Genomic DNA, 17655 nt, shown 5'->3' with positions numbered 1-17655 from the left:
AAAAAAAATTACTCCAATTTCTCAACTTCATAACAGCAATTTTGCTTTAAATTGACTCCCTACAACATGCAGCTGAGGAGAATAATTTTTATGTTTGTTAGTTTTGATCTGAAGTTAAACTTCCAACTAACACTTAAAGTACACACTTTGCAGGGATCAGTGGGTGTGATTGACAATGATAATCCTACCAGTAAATGTTTTACTGCATATTCCACTCACTGCAGAAATATATCAAAGCTTCCACAAAAAATACAAGATGATCCATGAATACAAGCCATAGTGCTGTCAGAATTGATCTGCCAAGGTGTTGTGCATTGCAGTTAAAATTTATTAAACTTGAGAATTCTCCAGGTGCATTAGGAGCTCCACAGAAAACCAGTGACCAAGCAACAGCTGTGGAATAATTATGGCTTCTTCCCTAAAAGTCAATAGCACTGCAAGATGCAGCCATCTTTCAGTTAAATATCTCCTCTTAAGTTACGATTTTGTTGACTGTTTTTACACCATTAAAAATAAACAGTTGTCAAGACTTTCTAAATTATTCTGTAATCTATGAAGCTGTGTGTGTCAGGGGATAAAATAATGCAACTATTTGCTGACTGAAACAAAGCCAGATCAAATCACCCAATCAAAATACAAAATCGGCTCCATTAGGACTTACAGTTCATTAACTTTATTAACTGAAAATAGTTCACTTTATATTATATTAGATTTGCTTAATTGCAAGGCGGTGGTGGACATTAACAATAGCCCATCTAAGGATGCACAGACTAAAACTATTGGTTAGGAGGCATACGCCTGTAATGTGTAACTCTAAATAACTTCATAAGTGTATATGATTGTGTTATCCTTCGACCAGCTTTCTGGAACAGAGTGTCATAAGCCTGACCAATCTCAAGGCAGCAAAACTTCCTTTCAGACTGTGAAACGCTCTCTAAGAATGTTAACTCCTGCTCTGGTTGCTTCTGGAACCTTTTCAATGAGCTAAGAATTCGATCTCCCTGAATCTCACAGGACTGATGAACAGCTAGGCCTCTCATGAAGCACATCACCTGCATAGCAACATACAGACATTTTTGTATGCTGAGACATACAAATTGTAAAAGCTCTGGGTGTTGGGGAAAAGGTTAAAATGATGTACTTAGCACATATAACTTGGCTCCTTGCATTTGAATCAGAGAAACTTCCATCGGCATTCCAATATTGATGGCACATAGGTATGTTTGGGTGGAATAGCAAAAATGCAAATGCGAGATGACATTCTCAATCCCCATGCCCAGGATACTGTACATCCAATATTACGCTTCCCACTGAGCTTTGAATTTCTGAATAGCGCCATCAATCCACATCACAGGTAGGAATGGGAATAGCTGGTGCATGCCTGGGACAACCCAAGATTTATAGAAGAATTTCTACAGAATTTGATACTGATATAATATCTCCTCCTCCGGCCAAACTACTGTAAACCCTCCCAAGTGGCTCTGACAAAACTCCCGACCTGGATGTTAGCCTTCTCCAGTTCAGGTGTAACCTGTCCCTCTTGAACAGGTCAGCCCTTCCCCACAAAAAATCCCAATGATCCAAAAATCTAAATCCCTGCCCCAGCTCTCAAGCCACGCATTCATCTGCCTAATCTTCCTACTCAGTAGCATGTGGCACCAGTAGTAGTCTGAAATTATTACTTTCGGGTCCTGCACTTTAGCCTTCTGCGTAATTCTCTATATTCACACTTCAGGACCTCATTCCTTTTCCTACTTTTGTTATTGGTACCAATATGTACAACAACCTCTGGTTGCTCACCCCCTCCCCCTTAAGAATGCCCTGCAATCGCTCAGAGACATCCTTGACTCTGGCACCAGGGAGGCAACACACCATCTTGGAGTCTGGATTGCAGCCACAGAAACGCCTGTCTGTGCCTCTAAACTAGCGAGTCCCCTATTACTATTGCTCGCTTGTTCTTTGCCCAACTCTGTCCCACAGCAGAACCAGCTGTGGTGCCATAGGCCTGGCTACTGCTGGTATCTCCCCCCTGACAAGCTCAACGGTATCCCCCTCAACGGTATCCAAAACGGTATACCTGTTTGAAAGGGGAACAGGCACAGGAGACTCCTGCACTGCCTGCCCATCTACCTGACTGAACCTGTGGTGTGGCAACCTCCCTGTAATTCTGCCTCTTGTATGCTCTACACTTGACGCTCTAACTAAACAATGCCATCTGTGAGGAGCTGCAACTGGACACACTTTTTGCAGACAAAGTTGTCAGGGAGACTAGATTGCTCCCTAGTTTCCCACATCTGGCAGGAGGTGCATGTCACTGTCCTGTCATACTGGCCTTATACAGGTAAAAAGGATAAAAGAATCTCAACTCACCTCTCCCTTGCTTGTGGTCCTCCTACAACTTTTTTTTTGCTTAGAGGAGGAAAGGAAATACTGTAGTGGTCTTTGGGGTTTAACCATCACTTCACAGTGACTGCTCCCATGCAAATGTTACCTGCAATCGCCAATCACCTTCGCTGCTCTGTTGCCCCCACCTAGATCTATCAAAAATAAGATCCGTCCAGTTCCCTAGAGGAACATTACCCTCAAAATTTGCTTCACAGGAAGGGAAAGATGGCGCTGGTGTGAGAGAGAGCATGAAGCACAGGTGGCAAGATCCTTCTTGAAATCCAGCTGTTTGTTGAGATCAGGTGAAAGTTTAATGTACATCAAGCAAGCTTTAAAACATACCTGGAATGCAGTTGCAAAAAGAGAATTTTGAAAGTTTAGCCAGAAAGGGTTATTTTTAGACTCCTTCCTGCCAGTTGGAATTTACAGTGTGCGCTCAGCGGGGAGGGTCTGTGGATTTCAGCACAGTTTGCAAACTCTCTCTCTCTTCGTTTCACCCAAGAAAGGGTGAATTAAGGTGGGAAAGCAGGAGACACTAAGGTCCTGCTGCAAATCACAAGCTGCTATTTCAACTTTAGGATTGCTTTTTTTTCCCCGCACTTAGAGCTCAACAAGGGGTATTTTGGGACTTGCAGTTCAGCCTGGAACTATCTTGTAGTTTTTTCACTCAGTCAAGCGTGAATTGGTTTAGGATGATGGGGCAGCCCAGGGAAGAACTCCTGTGTCATAAAAACTACAACTGTCAGATCTACCTGGGTACACTATGCTGTTTCTTTTGTCATCAAACCAAGCGTGAATTCAAGTGAGGGAGAAGAGTTACAACTTGCAGCTCGGGTGAAGGAAAGTGAAAAGCAGTCCATGTAAGAGCTCTGGTAGATTGAACAGTGAGACAGCTTGATGTGGAACAAGAAATACGCTCCAGGCTGGAGGAAACAGGCACCAGCACTGGCAAAATGGCAGATTTGCAGTCCTGTTGGACTTACTAAAATGGCAGGAGGCAAACCAAAACTAAAATCAGGTGTGTGTGTGTGTGTGTGTCTGTGTGTGTGTGTGTGTGTGGTCCCCTGAACAGAGAATGCTGAGCGAAAGGACAGAGGAAGCTATTATGGAAGTCATGCAAAGCATCGCAAAGTTTGGACAGCAAGTTCAACTGCTGGGCCACCGAGTTCCGGGCCAAGATAGGTGAGCCAAAAGAGGAAGCCGGATCATCTATTAAATCTCTCCAAAGTGTCACCGTCACCCACGAGAACCATTTGAAGAAGGCTGACTCAGAGGCATTTAGTGACAATACTATCTCCTAGCTGAAGAGCCAAGTTACTCATTTGACATCGGAGATTAAGGCCCTAAGGGAGAAATGTGATGAGATGGAATGACACCAAAGATATCTGTCTGATAGGCCTTCCGGAGGGAATCAAAGGTCCAAATATCACAGATGTTGTCACCCTGCTACTAAAGAATGTGCCGGAACTTGAGGATGAGCTGCTCCTGGACCGCACACAGTGTTACGGGCGAAGCTCCTCGGCCCAGTATTGCATGACTGCATCACAACTCGGTACAAGACAGAATCCTGTGGCAAGAAGCACAGACTACCACACTGAGGCACCATGAAAATAAGCCATTGATATTTCCTGATTTTACCCCAGTGGTGGCAAAGAGAAGGGCAGCCTTCGCTGATAGCGAACGACTTCTGCGTGACTGTCCTGGCGTCAGGTTAGGACTCATTTTCTGACCTACTGGAAGATTATTCTCCACAATGGAACCGAGCACAAGTTCATAGATCCGGCAGCGACAGCAATGAAATTTGTGGAGCAGACTTTTAAAATCGGGTGACTGCACGGTGGCTGTAAGCTGATTTTTAAAAATTCTTTTAGACTCCACTGAGGATTGCAGGGGGCAGTGCTTTCACAACTTTTCACACCAAGGCAAGGGTGGAGCCAATGTCATTTCTGACTCAAATAGCCAATGTGTCATTGTCATGGGTAAATTATTTGGGATGTCCTTGGTGTTAGTCAACGTGTATGCCCCAAAGTGGGACTGCGAAAATTTTTTCCGGTCGTTTTTCACACTACTACCAGATTTAAATTCACATCGGTTGATACTGGATGGAAATTTCAACTGTTGGTTGAATCCTGTCCTGGACCACTCCTCTCCCAGGACTGCTGTATCTTCCAAGTTGGTAGAAATTATTAAATCATTTCTCTCAGAATACACGGTGTTAGACCCATGGAGGTTTCTTAACCCAACTAGTAGAGACTATTTTTTTTTCACCTATTCATCAAATGTATTCACGTACAGATTACTTTTTACAAGATAATAAGTTGCTCCCGGTTGTGCACTCATGCTCTTGCTAAACCATTATAATTTTGGACCATGATCCATCCCCTGACAACGGACTTGGCACGGTGGCACGTGGTTGGCATTGCTGCTTCAAAGTGCCAGGGACCTAGGTTTGATTCCCAGCTCTCTGCTTGTCTGTTCTCTGATGATGAATTTGTTAGATATCTGTTATCCCAGCTCAATGATTTCTTAAGAGTTTAATGATGCTCCAGGAGTCTTGGCAGCTACTTTATGGGAGATAGTGAAGACTTATTTAAGGGGCCTGATCAAATCTTATACAGCGCACGAGGCAAAGCAGAGAGGTAGGAAATTAATGGAATTTTTGGGGCATATCGGCCAAGTTGATGCTGGATATGCTGTGGGCCCGTCCCCAGAGATGTATGAGGCACATTTACTACTTAGAGACAGAATTTGAGATCTTGTCCTCACGCCAAATCTAAGTACCACACTCTCGCATGGGGACAAGGTAAGCAAGCTACTAGCTCATCAGCTGCCCCAATTTTCCGCCAAAAGTCTAATGCCAAAAATACAGACTCTGAATAGGGTCTCTACTGATCCACAGCAAATAAGTGAACTGTTTGGGGACTTTTGCTCAACCCTCTACAGCTTGGAGTGTACTGCCAGCGAGGTGGACTTTCAGGATTTCTTTAGGGCACTGAATTTCCCCATGGTGGATAGGGGAGAGGCCACACCGCTGGAGAAACCAATCGACATTGAAAGAATTGTCAGGGCAGCCAGAACCGTGCCGAGTGGGAACTGTACAGGACCAGATGGGTACCCCATCGAATTCTACAAAAAGGTTATGGATAGGTTGGCTCCCCTGCCTCTGTGCATAATCAATGAATCATAAGAACCATGCTCTCCCACAGACTTTGAGGCAGGCAACAATTTTGCTTATCCTTGAAAATAAAGACCCACAAATCTGCAGCTCCTATAGGCCAATTTCACTGATGAATGTGGATCTCAAGCTGACTTCTAAGATTCTGGCCATTCACTTGGAGGACATTCTGCCCTCTATCCCCTCAGCTGACCAGACTGCATTAATAAACATTGTACTCAAATATTCAACAGCTGTTTAACATTATGCATGTGCCTGCCATCTCCAAGCAACCAGAGACTTTAAATCTCGCTGGACGCTGAAAAGGCGTTTGATCGGATAGAATGGGATTATTTATTTCATGCTCTCAGAAGGTTCAGGTTTGGCCCAAAACGCTGTACTCAGCCCTGCTAGCCTCAATCCAGGCAAATGATGTGCATTCAGCTTTTTTCCCATTGTCCGGGGCACATGGGATACTCCACGGCAAGGATGTCTCCTCTCTCCCGTTATTTGCCATTGCTGTCGAACCTCTTGCTGTGGCTTTTCGCAACAGCAAATGAATGGTGGGGATTGATTGGGGGGAATGAAGCAGAGAGTATCGCTGTATGCGGACAACCTATGATTGTATGCCAGCGACCCATCCAACTGAATTCCTGATGTCTTATCTACAATAAAGGAGTTTGGTTATATTTCAGGGTATAAGCTTAACTTGAATAAGAGTGAGCTCCTTCCTTTGAATGCAGTGGCTTGGAGCTTCCCGCTCCACACCTTGTCACTAGGCAGTTTACTTACTTGGGAGTGCAAGTGACTAGCAAATTTAGTGGGCTCTTTGGAGCTAATTTATTCCACTCATGAAGCAGGTGGAACAGGATCTCAAATGTTGGTCCATCCTCCCGTTATTGTTAACGGGCCATATCAATGTGGTGAAGATGAACATACTACCGAAGTTTTTATATTTCTTCCAGTGCATCCCAGTGTTCATCCCCAGATCATTTTTTAACAGACCTATTCGGCTCATTACAAGCTTTGGCTGGAATAGGGAAAACCAAAAGAATGCAGAGGACAGTCTTGCAGAGCCCTAAACAGGAGGGAGGCATGGGATTGCCCAATTTTCTGTCCTATTATTGGGGAGCCAATGTGAGAGCGGTAGTGCATTGGGTGCAGAGAGAAAAGAAAGAGAGGCAACAGGAGGTTCCTTCTTGGCTGCAGTTAGAATCCTCCTCCTGTGCTCCATCTTCCCTGGTTGCCTTGATACGTTACCTGGTAAATTTTCATTCCTCCCAGTATACTAGGAGTGCACTTGTCAAGTCAACAATTTAGATGCCACTTGGGGTTTCAGGCCTGGTCGCTGGCCTCTCCCGTATCAGCTAATCATTTTTTTCCTCGGTTTTGGATGATGCCTTCAACACACGGACCAGGCACGGGATCAGAACATTCTGGGACTTATATGTGGACAGCATGTTTACATCATTCCAGCAGGTGGTGGATAAGTTTGCTTTACTTGCAACGCACTTTTTCCAGACTTTGTGCATAGTGCCAACCCCCAATTTCCAATGCTCCCACCTCGTGCCTCCATTGATATAATCTTACTGCCTTCTAATACTATGTGTGGTATCATTTCTGTTTTTTTATTCTCAAATTCTGTCCCAACAAAACTCAGTGGTTAAATCTTTATGGGAACGCGATCTGGAGTAGTTATTCTCAGAGGAAGACTGGGACGTGGTGCTGCATTGAGTACACTCCTCCTCAATATGTGCCAACTCAGGTGTGTGCAATGTAAACTCCTTCACAGAGAATACCTAACTAGAGTTGGATTCTATACAACGTACCCAGATACGAGCCCCATTTGCGATCAGTGCTGGCAAGCTCTCGCCATCCTCTTGCATATAAAGGTGATGGGCAAGCCCAAAACATAACTACTGGACGTCGATATGCGAGACGATTGCGGCAACGCCAGATCAAGACGTAAGTGCACCTCCCCAGGCTGTCCCGTTTGGTGTTGTATCTTTAAATTTGCCGCTGCCAAAATTAGAAGCAAATTTTGTAGGTTTTACACTCCTAGCAAGACGACTAATCCTATTTAGGTGGAAATCAGGTGCACCCCTAACACAGCGGGTGAAGGAGGTGATAGATACCATTAAGCTAGAGAAGATGAGGTACATGCTACATGGGTACTGCTAAGTGCTTTAAGCCCTAGCAACCATTTACAGTGCTTGTTAGGATTCTGCAGTTGGCCCCAGATGCTCCCAGAGAACATCCATTCCCATTCCACCCCACGACCCCTGCGTGGACTGGTGGACACACCCTGGCCCCTTAGTACACCCACCCATCCTGCCAAGGTGTGGGGACCAACATGAGAAGTTTTCTTTTCCCCCTCACTCTCTCCTTCGCTGTCTCTTTTTTCTCCGCTTGTTAGTTTACAGCCTGGGCTGCTTGGGTACTCTGTTGGTTCTCCAGCAGCATTCCTCTGCCTTTTTGTTTTTACATTATTACCGTCATTACTGGTGCAATTAGATGGAATTTGGGCAGAGTGGGTTCCAAGACTTGTCCCCTGGCCACAGGGAGTCCTGTGCCCAGTTGCATTGGAATGTACACGCGAGCACTATGTGGATCTGTGTGTGTTTATTTACTATGTAAAAGAAGAAAATATCCAATAAACATATCAAAAGAAAGAATTTGCTTCACAGAATCATTGCTAAATCATCTAGCTCTGCATACAGAGCAGTAGTGCAGAAGGTCAGTGCACAGACCAGTACTTCATGTCATTGTACTTTTTTACCCCTCATCAGGAGCCAAATATTAAAAATGCCATATTCCAGTCATTGTATGATCCTTCTGGTGAATAAAACTTCCCCAATAGTTCTTCTGGCATGGCACCTGAACAAGACACCTCTTAGTAAGTTCATAATTTCTCAGTTAGGATACTTGGGATTTACTCTTCAGTGGATATATTTAGGAGGGAAGAGCTTGAAGTAAAATCATTGAACCTCTAATTGCTGTGATTTACAATAGCTCTGTTGAATCTTAGTTCACCAAAGGTCATTTACTTTTTAGGATTGAATATTGATAACTTGCATACGATAGCTCAGGCCCTGGAGTGTATTTGAAAGTAGAAAATTGACACTCTTTACCACCAACTTCTTATGCTTTCATAAAAACAATTTTGAGGTCATCTGAACTATCAAATTCTTCAGTGTGAATGTCAAAGCTGATGTTAGACAGGATACACATTCAACCAGTACTTCTTCTTTATAGGACTATGGAATATTATGCACCCAGCCAATAGTGCAGCAGCAGACACAATTTACATCTCATCTAAATGACAGCACCCTCCAAACTGCAGCACTTTATCAGTACAGAGCTGAAGTTGAAGGATTACATGCTCAAGATTTGGACTCACAACATTTTGAATCAAAAGCTACTAGTCAGGTTGAACCAATAGAATTGCATTGAATGTTCAGTCAAAGATACTTCCATCATGAGGGGTCTCAATCTCAGTCAGATCTGTATGGAGCAAAAAGTGTACAGTGAAGATTGACCAGGATGTTGCTTGGGCTAGAGTGTTTCAGATATGAAGTGAGGCTGGTTAGGCTGGCATTCTTTTCCTTAGAGCAAAGGAGGTTGAGGGGGGACCTGAATTTGGTGTACAATATTACGAGACACACAGATAAGCTAGTTAAGAAAGAACACTTCCCCTTAGTAGGTAGTCAATAAACATGGGGCATAGATTTAAGGTAAGGGGCAGGAGATTTAGAGGGGATTTGAGGAAAAACATTTTCATCCCAGAGGGTGGTGGGAATCTGGAACTCACTAGCTGAAAGGATGGAAGGGATGGGAACCCTCAGTGTTTAAGAAGCATTTCGATGAGCATTTAAAACACCACAGCATATAAGGCTACAGTCCAAGTGCTGGAAAATGGGATTAGAATAGATAGGTGCTTGATGGCTGGTGCAGACATGACGGGCTATTCTGTAAAATTCTATGAGTCTAAAAGGTGAAATAAATTAGAACATTCTGCTTCAGAAGTGTTCTTTTGCTACCTGTTCTAATGAAAGATGCTGCTCAAATCTTTAAACCACCTTTCCCTTTCTGACTCCTTATTTAATATTTCTGCCATTTTCTGTTTTAATACAATAAATCACATTTTACAGTATCAAAAAATAATATTTTTGACATTGCAGGAGGCCATTCAGCCCATCATAATGGAAAGCATTATTTGTCAATTTGCCAAGTACGACTACGGCAATTATTTTTCAGTAGAACGGAATTAAATTAATATTATATAGAACTCCATTTCATCTAACACAGTATGATGCAAAAGGACTTACAAGTGCAACAGAAAGGATAGCTATACAAATACAAAATACTTTACAGCTGGGAAGCTTTGAACTCAGCTGGGACTCAAAGTATTTTCCATAAAATTGAAATGCTGACAGAAGTATTTATAACACAGGAATTGGCCAATTCAACCTATTTGTTAAAAAACTAACCTCTGGAGCTCAGCGATTTTACTTCCATTTTTCTATCTTTCATCTCTAACTTAAGGGATCAGAAGACTTGCATCACAGAGGAGGATGTTTAAGCCATCAATAACAAGACGAGAGGAAATCCTTTGGCAAATAGTGTTTCATGGTTGGACTTCTGTTCTGCTAACTAAGTTCATGGAGTTCATTTGAAAATCCTCATTCTCCTAGACTTCCTATTATTTAATTTCAGTATCATTAATGCAGCTCAGCAAATCTGAAGAGTCAATTTTCCACATGGTTACAGGGAAATATGATTAAAATAGCTTTCTCCAGAAAGTGGACAGATTTCCATGGGGATCCTTGCTATAAAAAGCATTAAAATTCTCAGCTGACTAAAAGCCAACAATGCAAATTTTCCCATGCCTCAGAGTTAAATTTATCATTCAATACAATACTGTGCTACACAGATCAGCTAGGTCTTCGATTCTGATCTCAACTGGTAGCCATCCAGTGACCTCTGCCGCTAAGTATGTCTGACCTTATCGAGGTCCAAAGACCCTGCTCCAAGTATAAGAAGAATTTACTTTGCGCACTGCACGTGATAAAAATTTAAAAAAGAAACCAAGAACTGTGTACATCAAATTTTATTCTTTTTTATGCCTATTTCAAAATGGAGTCTTACAACATCAAAAGATGGCTGCTTCAGGTCCTATGACTTGAGATTAGCCATCTGTTCTGAAATCCCTAACAGCTGTTACAAAGACAAAAAAGTTCCATTCTAATTTTTATGGAATCTCAGACCCCATTTGTAAGAACACATTATAATCATGAAAGCGAGGGGCTCAGATGTAGAAACTAATTATTCCTACGTAGGTGCCAACAACTCCATGTGACACCTGGAACTGTCATGGTCTATTTCAAAAAGGAACCACTGAAAGGAAATGGCCTTCATTTCCATCTTTACAAACTTATTCCTCTAGTGGAGTCAAAGGACCCATCAAGGCAATGGCTACCCGAAACAGGGTTATTAGTATGGATGGTGACTCGTCCAGAGGCTAATGACTGGGACATTATGCCACAGAAAAATAAGAGGTCTGAGTATTGGGAGCAATTTAGAATTCAGCAAAGAAAGGCCAAGGGATTGATTAAGAAGGGGACTATACAGTACGAAACTAAGCTTGCAGGGAACATAAAACCTGACACTAAGAGTTTCTATTGATACATGGAAAAAGAGGTTGGCGAAGACAAATGTAGGTCCCCTGCAGACAGAAACAGGGAATATATAATAGAAATGGCTGAGCAGCTGAACACATACTTTGGGTCTGTTTTCACAAAAGAGGACACAAAATTAGATGCCAGAATTCAGTGAGGGGGAAGAACTGAGGGAGATCAATCTTACAGAAATGGGAAAATTGATGGCATTGAAGGTGGATAAATCCCCACATCCTGATAATCTACATCAGAGTACTTCAGGAAGTGACTCTACAAATAGTGGATGCACTGGTGGTCATCTTCCAGGATGCTATAGACTCTGGAACAGTCCCTGCAGATTGGAGGGCAGCAAATGTCACTCCAGTATTTAAAAAGGAAGGTAGAGAGAAATCAGAATTATTAGATCACTAAGCTAATCATCAGTATTGGGAATAATTCTCAAATCCATTATCAAGGACTTCATAGCAGAGCATTTAGAAATCAGTGGCAGGATCAGACAGAGTCAACACAGATTTACGAAGGGGAAATCACGCTTGACAAATCCGTTGGAATTCTCTGAAGATCCAACTAGTAGAGTTGACAAGCAGGAACCAGTAGATGTGACTTTGAGAAAGCGTTTGACAAAGTCCTGCACAAGGGATGATTGTGCAAGGTAGAGCACATGGGATTGGAGGAAGTGTATTGGTATGGATAGAAAACTGGTTGGCAGAGGGGAAACGAAGAAATAAATGGGTGCTTTTCAAATTGGCAGGTAGTAACTAGTGGGGTGCCACAGGGATCGGTGCTGAGGCCCCAGCTATTCACAAAATATATTAATGATTTGGATGAGGGAATAAAATGTAACATCTCAAAGTTTGCAGGTGAAACCAAGTTGGGTGGGAGGGTGAACTGTGACAATGATGCAGAGACCCTTCAGAATGATCTGGACAGGTTGGGTAAGTGGGCCAATCAATGGCAGATGCAGTATCATTTGGATAAGTGTGAGGTTATTCACTTTGGAAGCAAAAACAAGAAGGCAGATTACTACCTGAATGGCTGTAAATTGGGAGAGGGGCGTGTGCGTGACCTGGTGTGCTTGGGCACTAGTCACTGAAGGTAAGCATGCAGGTGCAGCAGGAAGTAAAGGCAGTATTTAAATGACATTTTGGCCTTCATTGCAAGAGGTTTCGAGTACAGGAGCAGGGATGTGTTGTTGCAACTACACTGGGCCTTGGTGAAGCCACACCTAGAGTACTGTGTGCAATTTTGGCCTCCTTTTCTAAGAAAAGATGTTCTTGCTCTTGAGGGAGTGCTGCGAAAGTTTATCAGGCTGATTCTGGGGATAGCAGGACTGATGTATGAGAAAGAGATTGACTAGGTTAGGATTGTTTCCACTGGAATTCAGACGAATGAGGGAGGATCTCAGATTTATAAAATTCTAAAAGGTCTAGGCAGTATAGCTGCAGGGAGGATGTTCCCAATGGTGAATCCAGAACCAGGGGTCACAAATCGGAGGATTCAGGGTAGACCATTCAGGATGGAGGTGAGGAGACATTTCTTCACCCAAAGAGTGGTGAGCCTGTGGAATTCATCATCACAAGAAGCAGTTGATGCCAAAACATTGAATGTATTCAAGAGGTGGCTAGGAATAGCACTTGGGGTTAATGGGATCAAAGGTTATGGGGAGAAAGCAGAATTAGGCTAGTGAGTTGGATGATCAGCCATGATAGTGATGAATGGTGGAGCAGGCTCAAAGGGCCAAATGGCCGCCTCCTGCTCCGATGTCTTTAAAACAGAAGTCAGACGCAGACACCAGATAAATATCCCTTTTGAAATCATTGTGAAGAAATGGTTTGAGTGACCATTTTGAAATTTATACAGTTGATAGCTCAAAATCAGTTTGCTGATTTGCCTCTAACCTGGTTTACCATCCAAGCAGCCAACAATGAATCTCAGCTTTTCGAAGCCAGTTCATCTGAGAGCCACTGGCCACCCTGTTGCACTACTATGCACTTTAAAGAAATTTTGTGCTGCTGTCGTCAGCCAAGAAACCATTGGAATTGGAATTCCAATGGACTCCATAAATCAGATGAAGTAATATTAAGTGTTCCTTTTACTGTTACTCTCTCTTTACTATCCCTTCTACTGAATGTGTGGAGTTGCAAATACTGCCCCACCGCCACACCCCGGCTTGAACATGTGAACAACTAGCTTTCAACATGCTGAGAGTGACTTGAGGGTTTTGGGGAAACTTGCCACAGCCTAGCTTTTAAACAATTAAAATTTTAAAAAACCGCTACTTACAGACAGATGATGAGAGGATAAAGAAGTCAGGTAAAGTAGTCTCAGTCCTTCCAAAACAACATGCAATGAGATTGTAAACATGATACATTTGAAGGAAATCTTCCCTCTACTTGCAGTCCTTTTGGTTTTCCCCTGAATTTTGATACTGCAGGGATTCTTTTAAAATATTTTATTTTTAAACCACAATATTTTTCAGATAAATCCAACAACAAATGGTTTCACAACTGGAATCAGAGAATTCAGTGCTTTTCATTATTACTATTTAACAGACTCGGAAGTCTCTGCAACAAACTCAGGTTTGGAGCAAATTGTTCCAGTTCAGACAACGTTTAATCATTCTCAGTGAAATAGGTTTTTCATTCACAACTAGGAATTTAATATCAACCACCAAAACAGTAATTTCATATTTTATTACAGAATTAACAAGTTTCAACACTCCTCCCAGAGATTTCAAAACTAGGATAATAAGAATGATATTCAATACAACTGGCATATACTAAAAAATCTGTATTAAAATGGTATTCTGCATCAAAATCAACCATGCTTTTTAAACCAAAATAAAACTCCTGCCTAATGTTTAGGCTTGGCTTTCATTTCGTATCATTGCCTTTTAAAACTGAAATAAATACTGGAATGAAATCTGCCCAATTTCAAACAATAAAGCCATTTTTATCTTCAGCAAGATAAAAGGCAAAACCAGAATCAATTTGGCCTTCACTGGAGACTGAAGTGCTGTGGCTTATTACCGACTTGAAGCTCTTGGAGTCTACCAGTGATAACATGAATAGTTATCTTACAAAATACTGACATTCTGGAACATTTTGTTAGTGATTTGCTTTAATCCTCTGCTTAAAAGAAAAGCTAGTAGTCCACTGAGCTAGCAGACAGAATTCTTTCTCTCCCACACTCTTGGGTAGAAGTGGAGAAACAAGAGTAAGCAATTCAATTTTGCACAGCCATCTGACAAAAAAATTGCTTTCTTCCAGTATTGCTGTATTGAATATACCGCTCTGTTGGCATAATGTTTTAGAATAGGAACCAACTAACTACAAGTGAAGTTTCATACATTATTTTTCTTCTTCCAGCTGAGCTTCATTGCAAACTTACTTGCAAAGCGCTCTTCCCTTCCTCATTTCAAATGTAACAGGTGTCAGAGGACTGGAGAAATACTAATATGGTTCTGTTGCTCAAAAATGATAAGGCATTGCGAAAAATTATAGGCTAGTTAGTCTGACTTCAGTGGTGGACAAATTGTTAGATTCAATCCTGAGAGATCAGATAAACAGTCACTTAAAAAGGGCACGCACTAGTCCGGGAGAGTCAGCTTGGCTTTGTTAAGGGAAAATCATGCCTTTCAAATCTGATTGAATACTTTGAAGAAATGACAAGGATCGATGTCAGTAGCGCAGTGGATATTGTCTACATAGATTTTAGTAAGGTATTTGAAAGATCCTACATGGCAGACAGGTCTAAAGTAAAAGCCCATGGGATACAGGGTAATGTGGTGAATCGGATCCAAAGTTGACATGGTAAAAGGAAATAAAGGATAATGGTTGTAGCTGCCTTTGCAAATATAAAGATGTTTCAAGTGGTGTTCCAGGGACTTGGTGATTGGGACATTTGCAGACCACACAAAAATTGGCTGAGTACTGGATAAAGTAGATAGCTGTAAACTCCAAACTCAGATTAGATTGGTGGAGTGGGCAGTAAAGTGACAGAAGTGCATTTAGGGAGGTAAAACAATAAAAAGGGAATACACAATAAACTGTAATATACTAAAAGGGATAAATGACGTAAGAGATCTGCAAGTGCAAAGGTCCCAAAAGGTTGTTCTATACGTAGATAAGGTTGTAAAGAAGGCATGTGGAATGTTCTCCTTCATTGGCAGAGGTATAAAATACAAAAACAGGTTTATAATGATGAAACTGTACAAGACACTGGTGAGGCCACACACAACTGGAGCATTGTGTGCAATTCTGGTCAGCATATTACAGGAAGGACGTCGTTGCTCTGGAGAAAGTGCAGAGACGATTTACTAGAATGTTGCTGGAACTGCAGAGTTGTAACTACAGGGCGAGATTGGAGGGGTTTGGGTTGTTCTCTTTGGAGAATAGAAGGCTGAGAAGTGATATGATTGAAGTATACAAAATTATGAGGGGAAGGGAGAGAATAGGAAGAGCTATTTCCCTTGTCAGAAAGTTCAAAAGCCAGGGGTTGTAGGTTCAAACCAAGTAGAAGGATTAGAGGGACCTGAGGAAAAATCTTTTTATGCAGGGGGTGGTGAGCATCTGGAATCTGTTACCCGAGTTGGTGGTGGAGCAGAGATTCCAAACATGTTTAAAAAGGAACCTGGATCTGCATCTTAAATGCTGTAATTTGCGGGGTTAAAAGCCATTTGTGAGAAGATGGAATTAGAAAGGGTACCTGGCAATCTTTGGGTCAGCATGGACAAGATGGGCCAAATTCTAAGCTATATAATTTCTATGGTTACCCCACTAAAGGAAGGGAGAGAGAACAAGGGACGAATTACGGACTAGTTAGCCTGACATGAATAATGGGGAAGATCCTAGAGTCTGGTTTAAAAGACTTGGTAACAAAACATTTGGAAAGCATAAATGAGATTGGACAAAGCCAGTATGAATTAGAACATAAGAACAGAAGAAATAGGAGCAGGAGTAGGCCATCTAGCCCTTCGAGCCTGCCCCGCCATTCAATAAGATCATGGCTGATCTGTCATGGCTCAGTTCCACATTCCCGCCCTCTCCCCATAACCCTTAATCCCCTCTCTTATCAAAAACCCATCAACCCGCGTCTTAAAAATATTTAGCAAGGTAGCCTCCACCACTTCAACGGGCAGAGAATTCCAGAGATTCACCACCCTTTGAGTGAAGAAGTTCCTCCTCAACTCCATTCTAAACCACCCCCCCTTTATCTTGAGGCTGTGCCCCCTAGTCCTACTGTCCTTTCTGAGCGGGAAGAGTCTCTCCACCTCTATCCTATCCATCCCATTCATCATCTTATACGTCTCAATGAGATCTCCCCTCATTCTTCTAAACTCTAACGAGTACAAGCCTAGTTTATTCAGCCTCTCCTCATAGCTCAACCCCCTCAACTGCGGCATCAGCCTAGTAAACCTCCTCTGCACTCCCTCCAAGGCCAAAATATCCTTGCGTAAGTACGGCGCCCAAAACTGCACACAGTACTCCAGCTGTGGCCTCACCAATGCCCTATACAGCCGCAGCAAGACCTCCCTACTTTTATATTCAATCCCCCTCGCTATGAAGGCCAGCATCCTATTTGCCTTCCTGACCACCTGCTGCACCTGCAAGCTGGGATTTTGCGACTCATGCACAAGGACCCCGAGGTCCCTCTGCACTACAGCATGCTGCAGTTTTTCGCCACGTAAGTAATAATCCTTCCTACCATTATTCCTACCAAAGTGGACCACCTCGCACTTGCCAACATTAAATTCCATTTGCCAGTTCCTGGCCCATTCACCCAGCCTATCTAGATCCTTCTGCAGACTCTCCACACCCTCCGCACAATCTGCCGTTCCACCAATCTTGGTGTCATCAGCAAATTTCGACACCATACACTCGGTTCCCTCCTCCGGATCATTAATGAATTAATGAAAGTCAAATCATGATCAACAAATCTACTGGATTTTTTTTTGAGTAAGCAAAATAGATAAGGGAGTATTGCATGCAGTTTTGGTCTCCCCACCCAAGAAAGAATATGCTTGCCATAAAGGGAGTGCAGTGAAGGTTCACTAGCTTCGGAATCGAGTGGTCATGGAGAGACTGGAGTACAAAAGCGAGCCTGACACTGGAGAAAAATATTGAGGCACTACTGCCTTGTCAGAGGTGCCATCTTTCAGGTGAGACAAAAAAACCAAAGGCCTTCTTAGCAGTACTTGGAGAAGCTCAGGGGTCAGAGACCACAGGCATAGGGATCACAATAAGTTTTACAAGAACACACAGGGGACTTCAATTTGACTTATCTGCTTACATTTACCATCTTTTACAAGCTTTAGTTATTTCATTTGAAGTTAAATTTTAAATTTTCTATTTTTTGACCCATCTATATGTTCTTTGTATTACCATATCCTGCACTAATGAGCCAGAGTTCTATCTAGCCCAAACATCCTTTCAAGCA

The 17655-nt window shown here is 42.5% G+C and overlaps 1 protein-coding gene across 3 annotated transcripts in view; it reads right to left on the bottom strand.

Annotated features, from left to right (window-relative positions):
• The window catches only part of sh3kbp1 (SH3-domain kinase binding protein 1), a 282791-nt gene that overhangs the window by 201749 nt on the left and 63387 nt on the right, over positions 1–17655 (bottom strand). The gene's annotated exons all lie outside the window — the stretch shown is intronic.

Source organism: Carcharhinus amblyrhynchos, chromosome 15 (genome assembly GCF_965287045.1).
Source record: "Carcharhinus amblyrhynchos chromosome 15, sCarAmb.v2.hapA, whole genome shotgun sequence".
NCBI classification, from domain to species: Eukaryota; Metazoa; Chordata; class Chondrichthyes; order Carcharhiniformes; family Carcharhinidae; genus Carcharhinus; species Carcharhinus amblyrhynchos.
Note: the sequence above shows the minus strand (reverse complement) of the source record. Positions and strands in the feature narration are given on the sequence as shown.